Here is a 15685-nt window from a genome sequence, read left to right on the forward strand (position 1 = left end):
AGATGGCTGATCATCAGCAAAACCAGCATATACTGTGTTTTGGATGCTGGTTTGCTGGTCAACCGGCATGACCATGCTGAGCTGACCAGCTAAACCAGATCCAGACCAGCACGAGACCAGCATAAACCAGCAGGAAATGCATGCTGGTCAGTGCTGTTTTTTTTTGTTTTTTTTTAGCAGGGATGTTTTGAGCCAATTTTTTAAATTAAATTCTAAAGAAAATACAGCATAATGAAAACAAAAAGCCACATATCTCAATATGTGTTGAACCATATATTGTTTTTACCTCAGTAGCTGAAAATGGCAATATCCTAGGTTATGATGCCAAAGTAAAACAGGCTTTAAAATAACGTTAATGCTAAAAGGCCACACTTACTTAAAAAAAGGTCTGTAAAGTAGCTCGGAAAATCACATATGAAAAGTTTATGAGAACCACCAGTTAGCTTTTTACTAATCAAAGACTATTAGCTAGCTTTAACTGTGTTAGCATGTTTTGAGCAAATTTTTTAAAATCAATTTCTAAGCGAAATACAGCAAACTGATTAAAAAACAAGCTAAATGCCTTGAGCTACATATTGTTCTTACCTCAGTAGCTGAAAATCATCATGGTGCTTGGTTGTGATGCCAAATTAAAACAGGCTTTTGAACAGCAATGCCAAAAGGCTACACTTACTAAAATACTTCCTTGTTTTAATCTTGAAAATTACAAATTAAAAGTCTGAGTTTATGAGAACTGCCTGAAAGCACTTTAACCACCAGTTAGCTTTATGCTAATGGAAGACTATTAGCTTCCATTCCTTATTAACTCTGTTAGCATATTTAAAAATTCATTTCCAAACAAAAAACAGCAAAATGAATGAAAAAAAACAAGCTGTATGTATCTCGAGCCATATATGTCATTGTTTTTACTTCAATCATTGAAATGGCAGTGGCGCTTGGTTGTGATGCCAGAACAGGCTGGCTGATTTGAAAATTGTAATGAATCATTACTTGATTCTTCACAAATTACATACATATTCATTTCCAGCTACACGTTTTCCTCCTCCAAATGGAATGGTAATTGCTATTTAGAAAATAATTATGCATTTGACTCAAGTTGTTTAGATAAACAAACACTTTCCCTACAACTCACAAATGTGTTTGATTTGATATTTAGCTCAGAGGTCTACAGATAGAGAGTGTGTGTGTATAGCAGAGGCAGGTTGATGTCACCTTGCACTGCCTGACAAAGCCTCTAATTGCAGTGTCTCTCACACTCATGCACACATGCAGTGCAACAGCTGTCACAAGTGTGTGTGTGTGCTAATTATCTTGGTGGTGGAGTTGCTGTAACCTACTCCTGTGCATCAGCAACTAAACAGGAAGGAAGAATAGTGGTAAAAACACACACGCCTGTAACATCCCACACACACACACACACACACACACACTCACACAAAGTTCCCCAACTGATGGGGGGGAAACTCCTGAGACCACAATGCAGAGTCATTTAACTGGCCCAGAAAGAGTCTTAGCTGTAGGGGAAGGCCCCTCTCAGCCCGAGAGGCCTGGTAGCATCGCATCGACGGTTGGCCCAGGAAGCCCCAGAAAGAGTTCTTAGCTGTGGAGGAAGGTCACACTCAGCCTGGTAGGTCTTGTGGCTACAGCGTGTCATCACAAAAACGGCTAGCCCAGGAAGTCTCATAGGCCGAAAAGAGTGCTTAGTCATGGAGGAGGTCACCGTCAGCCTACGAGGCCCTGTAGCTGTGGTGTAGCATCGCACAAGTGGCTAGCCCAGGAAGAGACCTAAGCCACAGCAGAAGGTTGCTCTCAGCGCTGGAGGCTTTGTACAGTGCTGTGAAAAAGTTCTGCTCCCTTCCCTATTTCTTATATTTTTGCATATTTGTCACACGTAAATGTTTCAGATCATCAAACTACTTTTAATATTAGACAAGAATGACTTAATTAAACACAAAATGCTGTTTTTAAATCACAATTTCATTTGCTGAAACAAAAAAAAAAATTATATTCAGCCCTGCCTGGCCCTATGTGAAAAAGTAATTGCCCCCTTAGCTTTGAATGAACCATTTAACTACATACAATTGACTATTGGGTTCAATTTCACTGTCCACACCCAGGCATGATTACTGCCAGACCTGTTCTAAATCTAAATATCACTTAAATAGAACCTGTCTGGCAATGTGAAGCAGACTAGAAGGTCTCAAAAAGCAGCACATGATGCAACATTCTAAAGAGATTCAAATATGGATGCGAAACAAAGTGACTGAAATCCATCAAACTGGAAAGGGTTACTAAGCCATTACTAAAGCTCTGGGACTCCAGAGGACCACAGTGAGAGCCATTATTTACAAATGGAGAAAGCCTGAAACAGTGGTGAATCTTCCCAGGAGTGGCACGCTTGCCAAAATTTCACCAAGAGAACAATGATGACTCATCCAGGAAGTTACAAAAGAACACAGATGAACATCTAAAGAATGGCAGGCCTCACTTGCCTCAGAACACAAAGACCCGTCTCGCATTTGGAAAAAAAAAAACATCTTGACAACTTCCAAGACTTTTGGGATAATATTCTGTGAACTGATGAGTCCAAGGTGGAACTTTTTGGAAGACATGAGTCTCATTACATCTAAAGAAAAGCTAACACTGCATTCAACCATAAGAACATCATACTAACAGTGAAACATGGTGGTGGTAGTGTGATGGTCTGGGGCTGCTTTGCTTCTGCACGACCTGGATGATTTGTTATAACTGATGGAACCATGAATTCTGCTATCAAAAAAAAACCTGAATGAGAATGTCAGTTTGTGACCTACAGCTCAAGTGCAAGTGGGTTATGCAGCAGGACAAATATCCAAATAACACAAGGTAAGTCCATTTCTGAATGGCTCAAAAGAAACAAAAAATCTCAATTTATATGTGTCCTATTGCTGTAAAAAATTGCTGATGACAGTGCTATGGGAACACAAGAACAAGACCAAAAGCACATTTTACTTGACTCTGTTTAACTACACAGAAAATCCATTTTAGAAAGTTACATTGTACCCTGGATTAGTTTGAGCCCCACTCTACCCATCACGAGAAATATGAAGAAATTAAAATAAATTTAAATATGAACAACAGAAGTTGAATACTGTGTACTAATGTAAATAAAGGCATTTTTTTCCGCTGCTGTATTTCATTACCAAGTTCAAGCGCTGTCTGCAACTAGTGTACAGCTGCCCACAGTGCTGACTTGTGTTGACTATTCTTTACAACCCTTACTATGTAGAGATGTGCGAGGTGTAAGACAGTGTTGCAGAGCCTGATGTGATCTTGTAATGAGAATACATGTCTGGGGACAACTTGTTAAAATTTTGGAGCTGGATTGTGGCAAATCCCTAACTTCAAAAGAGATTCCAGAGTTTTTCTGGGGGACGTGCTAAATCCATGGGCTAAAGACAGGCTTATTGTCCGTTGGACAATGTTGATGAGCGCAACAACGCCTCCCACTTTGAGCTTTGTCTTCTCGAAGCATTGGACTGGTTTCACAAATTTCACACTCAGTTTGTTCCCACTCTAATCAGTCTTCATTTCCACCCACATTTAGCCCAAAATTTCTTAGTTTGCACAGACAGTCCTGTTACGAGATCATGTCTGGCCCCTATGAGAGGTCTAAGGCATTATACTAGAGATGGACTTTTCAGTGTTTTTGTGGCTGATATTGATCACCTTTCAGCACAACCGGCTGAGAGCTGATACCAATTGAGTGTGGGGCTGGACATAGTAGGACCTTCACACCAAGTCCAAAGCGTTTTTCTCTCTAAACACTCTGAAAACTTTTTCTTCTTTTAAGCACTGCAACTAGACAGTGCATACACTTGGTACAGCCCACATAGGGAGTTCCACCACCTCTTACAAGAGCAGACTGAAGCTGCATAATGGGCGATTCTGCAGGTATTTCCACAGGTCAGCGGGCCTTTCAGCTCTCGTCCGCCACATACTGTCTTTAACCTTCAGATTTTTTTAGCCAGCATTTGCTTGTCATGAAGCAGAGCTTCTGTACTCCACTACAAACAAGAGTTCTGCCGCCATCCTGACACGTTTGAGCTGCAACCATGACAAGAAAGGTCTGACTGGTCAGCTTGATTTTAACGCATCTATAAGCATCTTTCGTCCATAAAAATTGGACTCGGTGTGAATTGCAGTTTAGTCCCGCAGCCAAAAGTCAAAAGGTTTGTATTTAAATCTAGCATTTGAACAAGGTACTGCAGGGTCCTGTGACCGAGGGGCCTCACGCAGGACTGCAGCAATCCTTAAACATGGCTCATATGTTTTACGTCTCTGATCAGCTCTCAGGATCGGCTAAGACAGAGAAATATCGACTGATCGGCCACCGCTTATTTGGGCTGAAAATTGGACCGACATGGATACACAGCCGATTGATCCTTCCATCTCTATGTTATACAGTATGATGTATGGTTTATAACTGCCCATTTGCTACTATTAGAAGTGTTTCAGGTATGATAACTCAAGCGCCCTTACAATAGAAGCCAAAGGGCAATTGCACTGGGGATGCCAGCCATCCAGGAAATACCTAGGAATCCAAGCATTTTCACAGTAGCGTTCTTATGAAGTTTAAACTGCTTCTTTTATTCAAGCAAACCATTTATATACAAACTACCCTTAATGTAGGGACAACTGTCTTCAACCTATTGTGCCTTGTCCCTTCAAAAGTAATGTGTGTTGTGTAGCCACAAACATGTACATTGAAACCTGCACACACACACACAGTAGCTCCATACACTGCTGCTCCACATCAAACTGTTTATTTCCATTTCCGAGACTTTATTTGAGAGACCCCCACTACTTTATATAAACTGACTGAGTGTCAAGCTCATTTAACGTTTCAGCTTCTGTGTGTGTGTGTGTGAGAGAGGGAGAGCTGTTAATAATAATTGTGGCTGCTTTTTGCAGGTCTCGGATGGAGAGGAAGTTCAAAGCGGCGATCTGCTTCATCTTTCAGTCAGACTGAATCAATCTGACAGGCTTGCCAAAACTCTCTCTGTCTCTCTTTATCTCTCTCTCCCTCTCTCTCTCTCTCTCTCTCTCTCTCACACACACACACACACACAGACACACATCATCATCAATCAATGTGTTTATATATCCAAAGAAATTGTACATTTAAGACACTTAATGTGTTCTATTTTAGCATGTTTGAAGTGATAGTTTTCGTCTTTTACTACAAACGCAGTTAATCAGTCGAGACATATTTGGTGTCTTATGATGCGTTCACATGTTTGTGGTAGTGGTGTTCTGTCACTGCTAGCAGCCACGTTCTGCAGACCCCGGGAGTAAGCGGCATGCTCCATCAAGAGTTCAATTTTCCCAACTTTTGCCATTGACGGCAGCAGTGAAATTAACTGAATGTAGATTTTTTGGGGGGTCCATCAACCCCAAACGTTTCATTGTTGAATTCCAGACAAACCCAGCACTATACAACAAAACTAAAAGAGTGCAGAGTGCCCTGCTGCCCTTTTTCTACACTGCTAAAGCTCTCCTTATTTTCACCACATCGACAATTTTGTGCCTTCGTGCCACCATCGGCTGCGCACCACTATTTTTTCAATGCAAACATGAGCACAGATTTAAGCTTACATCTTTAGTTTTGCACTGAAGCGACGAGGTTAATGTAGCTAAAAATTAATGGAAGCTTACGATGATCAGTTAGCTGTGGCATGTCGGGGGACGACTGGGGTAGAGGGGTATTGTCTTTTAGCCATTTTTTAGGAGACATAAACCTAGCAATTCCTCATTTAAACCCTTTCAACAACCCGAGATTTAGATATACAAGATGTGGCATAGTGGAATGTTCCTTTGATGCCGTGTTTTTGTGAATAAAAAGGCTCTAGGTATATTTCCGTCTGGTCTGTTGTTCGGAAGCAGAAGAAAAGGATACAAGTCACTGAGCCCTTCAGTTTAACTCACTTTGTAATTTCGTTGTTTAACTAAAGAATTATCACATCTAAACTATACTGCAAGTAAAAAGTATATCTTACCTATAGCTTTGTGCTGAAGGCCCTTTCAACTCGGCCCAAAGGAAGCAGAAAAAGGTTTTTTTAATAATGTTTATTACACATTGTTTTAAGTGAAATGTTATTTGTAGATGTGATTTGCTATAAACATTATATGACTTTTCCTTAAATGCTACAAAGATGGTTTTTGCTCTATAACTTTAGACCCCACCACCGCAACCCAGCCAGAATATGTTCCCCTCCTATCTCTTGAAAATGGGTCTGAACACTCCACTGTTGATTAGCATTGTATAAACTACATACCTTAGATCATTTGGCATATTTTTTACCTGTAAAAATGGACAAAGTTTCTTACGTACAGTGTCAGAAACCACATGAGCATATATATTTGAGATTACCTAACAACTTGACAGGGTTTAAGGCAAGTAGGCATGTAGTTTACACTACTAATTAGTCGTCATATGCCTCCATTCCTTTTAGCTTCATAAGCTTTGTAGCTCCTGTGATAAACTAAGAAAAGAAACTTCAGACATCGGACATGTCTTGGCTGATCCACTACATTTGTGGTTGGGGGAAAATTGTGTAAATTTGATTGCATGAAGTATTGCACTGCTCACAAGTGTGATCTCCTATGTCTCTCAAACACACACATACGCATACATATCGTCCTGGTGTAATGAGGGAGTATGAATAAACCATAACATCTCACCACACAGCCTTCAAAAACCTGTGCGAGTTGAAATGATCCTGTGAAAATTCAATTTCATGTGAAATTAAGAGAAAGCTTAATTCCAGAAAAGAGAAAAAACGCTCTGGATCCTGATCTGCAAACTGGACTCCTCATTAGTTCTCAACAGCAGCCGCGTCTTTAGTTTTGCATTGAAACTATGAGGGTAATGTGGCTAACAAGTAACGCAAGCTTATGGACACTAATTAGCACTGTGTAAACTCTGGCTCACCACTCAATAATGGTTCCTTCTTAAGTTTTGCAGTGAAGCTACAAGTAAAAAGTAATTATGTACTAAGTAATTAGCATCATGTTAACTATTGTTCACCACTTAATAGTAGTTTCTTCTTTAGTTTTGAACTGAAGCTACAAGGCTAACAAGAAATGGAAACATATGTGCACTAAGTAGCACTGTGTAAACTCTAGTTAACCACTTAATAATGGTTCCTTCCTTAGTTTTGCAATCACACTACGAGTAATGGAAGCTTATGTAGACTAACGGATCTTAAAATGTAGTTCATCACTCAATAGTAGTTGCTTCTTTAGTTTTGCACTGAAACTACAAGGCTAATGTGGCTAACAAGAAGTGGAGGCTTATGCACATTAATTAGCACTGTGTAAAGTTAAGCCCTCATTAATGGTTGTCAATGAGTGCGTTTACATGCACTCAATAATCCAATCATAATTGGATTTCTGCAGTTATCTGATTATTTAAATGGTCATGTAAACTCTGATTTCTTAGATCATTGTAAGGTCTAGAAATCTGATAAAGAGAGCTGGATTTTAGCTCAGTAATCAGATTCCTCAGTGCATATAAACTCTTACTGTGATTTCTTTCGGATTTCTCAGTCTGCGAATGTGCGAAAACAGACCACGGTACCATAAATAAGCAAGCAGCGTTGCCGCAAGATGGCAGCAAAACAGTTTTGGAGAGGCGCTGAAACAAACGACATGATTGATGAAATGAAGGATTTAAATATTCTTCGTCTTCTAGATGATGTATGTTCATATTTTCAGGTAAAGTGGCGCAATGTTTTTTTTTTTTTTTTTAAAAAAAAGCAGCAGCATTGAAGTTACAGTTTTACAGTAGGTTTACGTCACTTCTTCTTCTGTCAGTGTACTGGCTGGTAGAAAAGCAGAAATCTGACTACTGCCTGACTCATGTAGACCCAGAGTTTCCCATTATCTGATTACTCAAGTGCATATAAATGCGTTGATCGGATTACTGACGGATTACAACAGTTATCAGATTATTAAGTGCACATGTAAGTGCATTTGAAGCGTGCATATAAACACCAAGCTGCGTCATAAGGAAACTGCATACATTCAGATAAATGAGTTGGTATATGCCACACAATTACTTTGAATCAAATAAAGTCAGCATATACAGACTCAGCTCAGCATCAAAAGCATATATTAAGCATATATGATTTGTTTTTTGAGTATATCTTCAAAACAATAACTACATTTTTTATTGACGTACAAGATTTTATTCAATATTTGAATGATTCTACGCCTTTTCTTTTGTTCTGTTCATCATTAAATCTTTACATGATGTAAAAAGCAGCTGACGTTTTAAACTGCCGTAGGAAAATGAACGCAGAAAAAAAGAAGCTGTGAGGTTTTCTTATGACAGCGACATTTTGCAGTGAAGGTGGAAGCCTTGCTGAGTGGAAAGCATCACACGGAAAGACTCTTTTGTGCTGCAGATAAGTGACAAATCCCTGCTAATCTTCGAACGCACGAGCGTGTGCTTATGGAAGCAAGGGCGAATTGAATTAGGATTACATTGTTATAAGTGAAAATTGGGTAATTCGAACAGGCCGCCGGATTTAGCAGGTGCCCCCCTCTTTGTGCTTTCCTTTTCAAGCCAAAATAGGTCAGGAACTAATTTTAGATGTGCGCAGAGTTTCAGGGGAAAAAGTTCTTGACTTCTTAGTAGAGGATTTTATAGACATGCTTCTATATCCTCTTCAAACTGTGTGTGTGTGAGGGTTTGTTTTTGTACATTTTAAGGACAAAGTATCCTGACTTTGTAAGAAACCAGAGCAAAGCAGGGCTCACCCACAATATGAGGACGCATACAAAATGGTCCTCACTTTGTAAAGTGCATTTTACAAAAGCTTGTTTCATTTTTTTTGTACTCTATGGGCTAAAATATTTCTTTGGGATTATTGAGGTTAAAATTAGGATTAGATTTAGGATTAGGCTTAATTCTCATGACACTGAAGACAACTTTTAGTTTGTGTCTTGGAGCATTATTTTGCTGGAATTAACCATTAGAAGATAGGTAAACTGTGGCCATGAAGGGATGCACATGGTCAGCAACAATACTCAAACGGGCTGTGGCAATCAAGCAATGATTGACTGGTTTTAATGGGCCCAAAGTGTGTCAAGAAAACATTCCCCACACCATTACACCACCTCCACCAGCCTGGACTGTTGGCTATTAATTCATGCTGCAGGTACCAAATTCTGACGCTACCATCTGTGGGCCTCAGCAGAAATCGAGATTCATCAGACCAGGCTACATTTTTCCAGTCTTCACCTGTCCAGTTTAGGTGAGTCTGTGTCCACTGCAGCCTCAGCTTTCTGTTCTTGGCTGACAGAAGTGGAACCTGATGTGGTCTTCTGCTGTTGTAGCCCATCCACCTCAAGATTCATGAAAATCCCAGAACAACAGTTCTATATAATTTTCAAACAAGCCCATCTGGCACCAACAATCATGCCACAATCAAATCACTGAAATCCGCATTCTGATGAGTGATGTCAACATTATCTGAAGCTACTGGCCCTGTATGTGCATAATTTTATGCATTGCACTGCTACCACATGATTGGGTGATTAGATCATTTTATGAATGATTGATTGTACAGGTGTTCTTAATAAAGTGCTCACTAAGTATATATACATATATACATATATATATTCATTTCTGTCTATCCATTAACTATGATATATTGACACAACGTAAAGAGCAGCTGACAATTTCAAATTACATGTATGTGTGTGTATATATATCGATTAGGCAGAACATTATGACCGCCTCCTTGTTTCTATGCTCATTGTCCATTTTATCAGCTCCACTTACTATATACCCCCATGGACCCTCATAGAGCAGGTACTATTTGGGTGGTGGATCATTCTCAGCACTGCAGTGACATTGACGTGGTGGTGGTGTGTTAGTGTGTGTTGTGCTGGTACGAGTGGATCAGACACAGCAGTGCTGTTGGAGTTTTTAAACACTGTGTCCACTCACTGTCCACTCTATTTGACGCACCTGCGTTGTTGGTTCACCCTGTAAATGTAAAGCCAGAGACGATAGCTCATCTCTTGCTGTACAGTATGAGCCAATCATCCTCTAGTCCTTCACTGGTGGTCACAGGACGCTGTTGGCTGGATATTTTTGGTTGGTGGACTATTCTCAGTCCAGCAGTGACACTGAGGTGTTTAAAAACTCCAGCAGCACTGCTGTGTCTGATCCACACAGCACCAGCGCAACACACACTAACACACCACCACCACCACATCAGTGTTACTGCACCACCCAAATAGTACCTGCTCCGTGAGGGTCCATGGGGGTCCTGACCACTGAAGAACAGGGTAAAAGGGGGCTAAAAAGTATGCAGAGAAACAGATGGACTATAGTCTGTAATTGTAGAACTACAAAGTGCACCCATATAGTAAGTGGAGCTGATAAAATGGACGTAGAAGCAAGGAGGTGGTCATAATGTTATGCCCGATCGGTGTATAGATATATATATAAAATATATATGTCTATGTGTATATAAAACTTTTCATATATATATATATATATATATATATATTTTTTTTTAAACACATGTTTAGTTTTGTCCATCACCATTTCTCTGTGTGGCTAAATTGGATTTGGCTTTTATTCTCATATTCTTCTAAGCTCTAATGATTATGATTATTTGGGAAATTATTCAGTACATCATGAACTCTCCAATTTTTCCATGATTTGATTTGATTTGCCTAAATTATTGTGGTACAATTCAGAATATTTTTTTTAAATACACTTATGAGGTTCTATTGCAGGAGAGGAACAGCTACTGCAGAAAAGAGACTCACCATATTAATGAGGAAATACACCTGTGTGTGTGAGAGAGAGATTTCCTGATTACTGATTACCTGACAAGTAACAACAAGCCAAAAGCTCAGTGGAAAAAAATCACTAGAGGGCAAAAGCTGTGTGTGTGTGTGTGTGTGTGTGTAGGGAGGTATCATGTTGTGTGTGTGAGTGTATAATTAATAATGCTGTAGTTCCTGTGTAGAGTTTCAGGCTGGATCGATAGCCTCCACCGCACCCTGTCCGTCTGCTGTAATATCAGCCCTCAGTGTGTGTGTGTGTGTGTGTGTGTTAGATGTTGTCTTGCTTGTACACACTGAGATACACGCACACACACACAGAATGAAGTGGTGGCCCTCAGATAAGGTTCTCTCTTGACTCCCATTTCATGCATCAACTTTTCAGTATTGAAAACAACAAACCTCCTTGTCATTTGTCTCCTCTCGCGCTCTCTCTCTCACTCATTCGCTCTCTCGCTCTCTCTCTGTCTGGCGAGTGGAAATGTAAAGTGGCGTGTACATGAAAGCGGATCGCAGCATGAGGAGTGTTTATCGGCTGGGTTGAGAGAGAGAGAGAGAGAGAGAGAGAGAGAGAGAGAGAGAGAGGGCTGGGTTACCGTGGCGATGGCGCTAAGAGACAACCACATGCAGACAAACATTCTGCTGCAGGCGTGCAGAGCAAGAAAGAATAAGCAAAAAAATAAGGAAAAAAAAAGAGTCTGCTGAAGTATGTAAGAAAATGTAGCATCATGGGGGACGAGACAACACACAAGCATGAGCAAAAAAAATATTATATTATTATATTTATTCATTTATATAATATATATATATATATATATATAATGTATTATTGTATGTTTAATCTGAGTCTCGTGTGATTATACAGATAATTAATAGAGCTGTAAATACAAATGTAGAAGATTTTGAACTTTCATAATATAAAATCATTTATTTGGATTATTGTATGCTGTTTTATTAACCTCTGGTTAAAAGAACTCAATAATACAATAATATGCCATAACTTTTCCACAGGCCACAATTTATCTTTTGAAGCATGTTTTTATTATATCTCACATAGTGTAATAATTTTAGCAAGTTTATTTCATATAAACTTTATTCTTTATTTTATAATGTAAACCACTTTCCTATAAGCACTTTATGGGTTTATAGCCCCAATACATAAAATTACACACTGTAACCCATCAGTCACTCTCTACCACTTTCATCACTGGTCAGCTTCTGACCACAGGACCACTATTTAGGTATTATTTGGGTGGTGGATCATTCTCAGCACTGCAGTGACAATGACAAGGTAGTGTGTGTGTGTGTGTGTGTGTGGTGCTGGTACGAGTGTATCAAACACAGCAGTGTTCCTGGAGATTTTAAATATGAAGTGGTACTGACTTAAGCCACCATTTGTTTTTAGCCAGTTCTAATATGGCTTTGCAACCAGGAATACTGTAGCAAGTTTTAAGAAGGGCTGATAAAACTACATGTGGACACTCCTAATTATTGAGTTCAGGTGTTCCAGCCACACCCATTGCTAACGTGTTTAAAATCCACAGACGAACATCAGCAGCAGAATGGGTCATAGTGAAGAGCTCAGTGACTTCAAACGTACTTCATAGGATGCCAAGTATGTCACAAGTCAGTTTGTGAGGTTTTTGCCCTGCCAGATCTGCCCTGGTCAACTGTACGTACTATTATTGTGAAATGGAAGTGTCTAAGAGCAACAACAGCTCAGTCACAAAACGGTAGACCATGCAAACTCACAGAGTGGGGCAGCCAAGTGCTGAAGCGCGTAGCACATAAAAATAACACATCTTTCTTTACAGAGTTCCAAACTGCCCCTGGAAGCAACTGAACTGAACTGTGCATAAGTAGCTTTGTGAAATGGGTTTCCGTGGCCGAGCAGCTGCACAAACCTAAGATCACTATGTGCAATGCCAAGCGTCGGCGTCAGTGGTGTAAAGCACGCCGCCACTGGACTTTGGAGCAGCGGAAACATGATCTCTGGAGTGATGAATCACACTCCACTATCTGTCAGTCTGATGGATGAATCTGGGATTGGCAGAAGCCAGGAGAATGCTGCCTACTGGAATGCATATTGCCAGCAGTAAAGTTTGGTGGAGGGGGGGTAATGGTCTGGGGCTGTTTTTCAGGGTTTGGGCTGCTTAGTTCCAGTAAAGGGTAATGTTAATGCTTTTTGAGGAAAGCCTTCCTAGAAGAGCAGAGGCTGTTATCACCACAAATGAGGGGCCAACTCCATATAAATGTCTGCATATTGTATTTTAACAAGTTGTATGCACATCTAAGTTGCTGACAGAACAGAATGGGGAAAAAAAGTTTTGCGGTATGTTAACATGTTTACTGGAATAGTGTCTTTTTCTGCAATATCAAAGTTCAGTCACAACAAATATTTTGTTTCCATCTGCAGTAGTTATATTTGGTGGTATGGCTCTGTTCTGGGACCTCGCTGCCCTTCCATGTGCATACATGCAAAGCCCAAGGCAGCGAGAGCAGCTGAAAGACCCCCTTGGGGCACAGAACAGAGCAGGCATCAATGAGAACAACATGACACTGAGTAAGTCAGACACTGCATGAAGGAGGAGTTGGGGTGGAGGCAGGCTGCAGAGAAAGCGTGAGAACGGGCGAGCTAAAGCAGTTATCATTTAGCATTTCACTGACATGGAACTCCTGACGTGCAGTAAATTGAAAGTATTGAAAAGTATACAAGCTTCAGTTTAACACTGAAAGTTTGCTGAACAGATGCTTCTTTCCTGTATCGTCAATAACATATAAGGGCTTGTTGTTGCAGCAATGTCTGTTGTTTTTCTCCTGACGTTTGTCACTTCTGACTTGAATCTATCACTAGTTCTGTTGGTGGAAATGCCGATGTGTAAGGTGAGATCTTTAGTGTTGTGAAGCAATTATGTTTTGGCATATGCCGTTTATTGCACTGTGAGGAACTGTAAAAGCTTTAGAAAGTAAGTTTTCCCATTACAGCACTGATTCTGAAGATGTACAAGCTAAAACAGAGAGCCAGCAGCCAACGGAAGGTCGTAGGTTCAAATCCCAGGACCGACTGGGTATTCTTGGTTGTGCCCTTGGGAAAGGCACTTTAAAGAGTTCTATTTTTGAGACCATGGACATTTCACTTTGGCTCCTACAGCATGCTTACAGCAGCGAACATGCTACTAGCAAGTTAGTGAATTAGCTAACATTAGCTGGCTAGTTTACAGCAACTATTTACTAGAATGTCTAACAAATTCTTAAAGCCACAGATCAGCACCGAAGACCTTGTGGCGTCCAATAGTCAGTAATGGTGTTTTGTGTTTTCCTCATGAGTTTAAATCACAGTGAAAAGGATTCTGATGGTTGAGCAGGCGTTCTGGGACTGATTCCAGATGCATTTGATGGGATCTAAAGCTGTCAGGAAACTAGTGGTTCCTAATGGAAACTATTAAGCCAATTTCCAACAGGAGGCAAAACCATCAGGCTTTAATTGTAATGGTTCTAATGGTCTTTTCTCAGCAGGTATGATGGCAATACACAGCCACAAAATGTTCAATTTACTAATGCTGTGTTCACATGACAAACTGGACATTCAATTGTTTTCAATAGAGTCGCGACAGAAAATTCTGTCAGCAGCAACATTTTCCTCAGACTTGTCAAATGTTCAATATTCCCAACTGTTGCCGTCAAACACAGCGTAGGCCGGATAACCAGATGCTTATGGTGGGTTGACATGTTTGCATTAAAAAAAAAAAAAAAATGATTTCACACCTCACAGACGGCAGTATAAAGCTATGAAAATGTTGGCATGGTGACCATGGAGCCAGCGATAATAAATGATCATCAGAGAAGAGCTTAAGCAGTGTAGACTGTTTATTTAAGGTAGATAATGTCAGCAGGCAGCTGTACTGTACTCTTTTATTGTTGTGGTTCTTCTGGAATTCAACAAAGATATGTTTGGCATCCATGGCTCCCAAAAAATCAACTCCGGTTTGTTCCACTACTGCAGTCGACAGCAAAAGTTGGGAAAATTAAACTCTTGATGGAGCACTCCACTCACCGCTGCGGTCTGTGGAAGGTTGGCGCTGGCAGTGGCAGAATTTTTGTCGCGGCTCCAGCGAAAACAATGGAATATCTGGTTTGCTGTTGTTCGTCTACTGCAAGCGTTATTTTTTGGGAGCCATGGATGCCAATCGTTCCAAATCATTCCCAACAAACTCAGAATTATATAGCATGAAATGAAAAAAGTACAGAGCATCCAGCATTTTACCTGCAATAAGACTGCAGCTGCATGCAAACTGCATGTACCCAGCGACATAGAGAAGGAGAAAGGTCACTGGTAGGAAAGGTCACGAATAGGAAAGCTCATAACACTTAACATTGTACCTGTTTACGGGGAATGTCCCGCCCTTCAATACAAAGAGCCTTGCAGGTAAAGCTGTGAATGGGAAAATCTCCCCCTCATTGTGTTTTCAGATAAGGCCTTTTCCGCTGAGCGTGCTGTTGGCCCCGCTGTGACAGGATGATTGACAGGTTGGGAAGCCTATGAAAATGAAAATTCAGCTGGGTTAAATTCATTCTCAAAATCATTTTGCCACAGAATGAGCAGCAGACAAGAATACGAGGAGAGGCGCTGTTACCTTTTTTTACATTTGAATTTTGCCATCTTTTGAGCTTGGTGTTCTCTTTGATAAAGAAACTTAAAATGCATTATTAGAGAGTGCAAATGCATACAAAATAAAATACATTTTAATTATTATTTTGACACCATTATTGTATAAATCACATAAACCATAACTACCTAATTCTGGAAATACATTTTAATTTACATAAAGCTACT

At 40.1% G+C, this 15685-nt stretch overlaps 1 protein-coding gene across 1 annotated transcript in view; it reads right to left on the bottom strand.

Moving 5' to 3' along the window:
• Positions 1 to 15374, bottom strand: part of ndst3 (N-deacetylase/N-sulfotransferase (heparan glucosaminyl) 3) — a 193987-nt gene extending 178613 nt beyond the window's left edge. Inside the window, exon 1 of the mRNA XM_036582931.1 lies at positions 15232 to 15374. The gene's annotated coding sequence lies outside the window, so the exon portion shown is untranslated. The remainder of the gene's footprint in view (positions 1 to 15231) is intronic.
• Between the last annotated feature and the right edge of the window lie 311 nt (positions 15375 to 15685).

This window comes from Colossoma macropomum, unplaced genomic scaffold (assembly GCF_904425465.1).
Source record: "Colossoma macropomum unplaced genomic scaffold, Colossoma_macropomum, whole genome shotgun sequence".
In the NCBI taxonomy this organism is placed as follows: domain Eukaryota; kingdom Metazoa; phylum Chordata; class Actinopteri; order Characiformes; family Serrasalmidae; genus Colossoma; species Colossoma macropomum.